The following is a 4,274-nucleotide window of genomic DNA, read 5'->3' as shown; positions in this document are numbered from 1 at the left end:
AACTCCTAATATTTAGGATAATATGTAATATTAATTATGATACTTTTCCTTTTAATCTGTAAACACCAACCTTAACATTAAATAGTTCTTTAATTTAGGTATAAAATATCGGTTTAAACTTGAAATTGAGTAACGATTTCCTTATGAGATTAATTACATCTATATGATGATGCCAATTGCCAACGTAATGTTACGGTTGAAATCTATTAATAATAATTGCACCAACCTTTATCCAAAAGTGAGTTCAAAACTAATACTATTTTTAAAGATATAACTTTATGAATAAAAAATATTTGCAAAAATCTAAGCAATATTAAAGCTCTTTCCCTTTTATACGTGAATATAATAAAATAATGTAAGGCTAAAAATTAGAAGGTGCCATTTATAAATATGTTTTATGTAAGTAGAAAATTAATACAGAAAGAGAAAATATCATAAAAATATTTTAAGAAAAATAAGCAAGCAAAGTATCTATGTAAAATTTTCCTCAAAAACGTTTTCTCCACAAAAATAGACAATTAAATATATTATTTTGAATCAAATTGGAGTTACTATTAAAAGGGTTCAATTTAATGAGAACTAAATATAGACAAAAATGTATTTTTCATAATATAGACAATTTAATGTATTTTTCAAATTAAATCAAATTTACTTTTAAAAAGTTTCAATTCAAATTAAATGTGAACCAACTGTAGACATGCTAAAATAAAATGCTCTATTCGTGATAATCGATAAAAATAAATTCTAAATCTGATATTCACACGAATCCTATATTTTCACTCATATGCTAGGATGGTATTAAATTCTAAATATGTTTTCAATCATAAATTCTCCCTTCTATAAGAAGACAATATTTGGATGCATAATTATGTCATTGGACAGAGAATGAAAGATCTCTCAAAAATAAAAATAAAAAGCTTAAATTAATCAAAATTTAGCAATTTCTACTTTTGCAATAGAGATTTATTCATTCTAATTTGTTGGAAACAATTCCTATAATATTTGTCATTGAATAGAGTAATTTTTATTTTGTTTGACAGCAAAAAAATGACATCTTGTGTCAATTAGTAGATCTTTTTTTTTTTTTTTGCAATAAAACTTAAAACATTTGTATACCAAAAAAATAAGAAGAAGTATTCTTGTTGAAAATAAAAAGGAAGTATTTTAATTTTTAAAATTGAAAATCAAATTATAATATTGGAATAAATTTTCAGTCGAACTAACTGATTGAGATGATTGAAAACATCTGCAGATCGAGTTTCTTCCTTGGTTTAACTAAATAAAAACAACAATCATCATTTTCATGAACTTATAAACTACAGACTTTTATTTTATAATAACTCAAATACTGTGACGACCCAAAGGGTCATTACCTGCATTCTCTCTCTTTCCGGCCTTCCGAGGCCTTGAAAACCTCATTTTTAGTTGCCTCGATTTGCGTGCGCAATCCGGACGAGTAGCCGGAAAGCTTGTATGTGAAATTCTGTGAAAATGCAAAAAATTTGGTATTAAAATGAGTAAAGTTGACTTTGGTCAACATTTTGGGTAAACGGACCCGGACCCGTAATTTGACGGTCCCGGAGGGTCCGTAGAAACATATGGGACTCGGGCATATGCCCGGAGTCGAATTCCGAGGTCTAGAGTCCGAGTAATGAATTTTTCTATGAAATTGTTTTTCTGAAAATATTAAGGAAATTGGAAATAAAATTTGATTAAAAGACGGTGGTATCGGGCTCGTATTTTGGTTCCGACGCCCGGTACAAGTCTTATATTTGGTTTAAGCGCTTTCTGTAAAATTTGGTTGAAATTGGACGTCATTTGACGTGTTCCGAACTTGAAATTCTAAATTTGAAAGTTTATGAAGTTTGAAGAAAAACTAGTGATTTTAAGGTTTGATTCCTCGTTCTTGATGTTATTTTGGTGATTTGATCGCACGGTTAAATTCGTAGGATGTTGTTGAGTTAGTATATGTGTTTGGTTAGGAGCCCCGAGGGCTCAGGAGTGTTTCGGAGGTGTTCCGGGGTGGTTTTGAACTTAGGAAGTGTGCAGGTTTCCTTCAGCTGTTGCAGAACTCAGCTTCTTCTTCGCGTTCGCGAAGTATCTCACGCGTTCGCGAAGCTTCAGCTTCATTCTTCATCGCGTCCGCATTCATTGCTTCGCGTTCGCATAGAGTTATTGAACTCCGAGGGCCCAACCCTCTTTCCTTCTTCGCGTTCGTGATGGCTGGACCGCGTTCGCGTAGGGTCCCATCTTTTCCTCATCGCGTTCGCACGTAGGTCCACGCGTTCGTGTAGGCCAACTCCCTGGACCCCAGCCTCTTCCTTCTACGCGTTCGCGTTTGACTTTCCGCGTTCGCGATGCTTTGACCAGCCCATCCTTCGCGAACGCGACCTCCATCTCGCGAACGCGAAGGGTAAATTTCGCCAGTTATATTTTAAATTTCAGAACACAGTAGCTACGGGATTCCTTCAAAAATACACGAACTCCTTTCTTCTCCAAGCACTTAGACGTCCATTGAAGCCCCCTTTCTTCAAGACCACTTGGGTTAGTAAATTCCAACTCGTTTTCTTCATTTTTCATTATTATTTATCAAATTCCTAAGCTTAAATCATGTGATTTAGGGTGAAAATTGGGGGAAATGGGTAGAGTTAGGGTTTTCTACATTTTCTCGATTTAGACCTCGTTTTGGGGTCGAATTTAAAAACAAATTATATAGTCGGGTTCGTGGGTGAATGGGGGATTTGATTTTGGTCCGAACCTCGTGTTTTGACCAAGCGGGCCCGGGGGCAATTTTGGAATTTTTGGGAAGAAAGCTTGGAAATCTATAATTAGGCATTGGGTTTGATTTGTTTAGCATATATTGATAATATAAAGTCATTATTGTATAGATTTGATTGAGTTGGAGCCGAATTCGAGAGGGAAAGCGGTTGTTGAGGATTGATTTGGCCGTGGAAGTTGAGGTAAGTGTTCGGTCTAACCTTAGCTTGAGGAATTAGGAGTTGAGTCATATTTGCTATGTGTTTCTTGTTGGGTACGACGTATAGGCATGGTGACGAGTATCTATACGTTGGTGTCGAGCATGACCGTGTGTCTTAATTGATAATTGTGTATTCTTGAAAAATGTTATGATTGAAATAGTGAGAAAATCCGTGGTATTGAGCAAAGGCTTAGTTATTTTCGTAGAAGTGCTCGAGGGATGAGAATAATGATAGTAGTGATGATTATAAGTTGAAATGAGATTGGTTATAGCTGATTCTCCCTTGCCGGGACATTTTTACTTGTGTTGTTGGGTTCCCTTGCCGGGATAGCGTAATTTATGGTTAGTCCCTTGCAGGGATTGTTGTTGTGATCACTGTAAGCTGTACTTTTGGAACGGGTTGCACGCCGCAATAGTTAACGTATTGGATCGGGTTGCATGCCGCAACAGATTATACATGATGGGTCGGGTTGCACGCCGCAACAATTGAAATATGAACATGGGTCGGGTTGCACGCTGCAACAATTGAAATATGAACATGGATCGGGTTGCGCGCCGCAACAGTAGTATTTTTACGTGGTTTTAGATACAGTACAGTTCCTTCTCATTTACTTGTTTTTTTTTGTTAAGTTAAATTGTTCCCCCGAAGCATGTACCCCCTCCCTTTTACTGCTTATTGCTTGTTTACTTTTCCGCCATATACTATATATAACTGCACATGTTTATCTGGAGTCTGGTTCTAGCCTCGTCACTACCTCGTCGGGGTTAGGCCAGACACTTACCAGTGGCGGAGCCTCAGGTTGATTATGACGAGGAGGTTCCAGCTCCAGCAGCTCCGGTGGGCCCAGCTCAGGTCCCGGAGGGGTTTATAGCCACCCAGTTCTTCAGGACGCTTTGGTCAGATTGGTAGGCCTTATGGAGAGCGTCACTCGAGCGGGTTTGCTTCCAGTAGCACCAGCCACCTCTCAGGCTGGAAAAGGAGTTCAGACTCCTGCTGCACGTACTCCGGAGCAGGTAGCTCCCCAGGGTCAGGTTCCAGTGGTTCAGCCAGCTATGGCAGTTCAGCCGGGTACAGTGGCTCAGGCCGGCGATGGAGCGGCTATGTCCGCAGATGCTTTGTGGAGGCTGGATAGGTTCACCAAGCTCTTCACCACTACATTCAGCGGTGCTTCTTCAGAGGATCCCCAGGATTTCGTATATAGCTGCCATGAGGTTCTTCGGACTATGGGTATTGTGGAGACCAATGGGGTCGACTTCGCCACCTTTCGTCTATCTGGATCCGCCAAGACTTGGTGGA

The sequence above is a fragment of the Nicotiana attenuata genome, unplaced genomic scaffold (genome assembly GCF_001879085.1).
Source record: "Nicotiana attenuata strain UT unplaced genomic scaffold, NIATTr2, whole genome shotgun sequence".
In the NCBI taxonomy this organism is placed as follows: Eukaryota; Viridiplantae; Streptophyta; class Magnoliopsida; order Solanales; family Solanaceae; genus Nicotiana; species Nicotiana attenuata.
The sequence above is the reverse complement of the archived record's forward strand: the minus strand, read 5'-3'. Positions refer to the sequence as shown.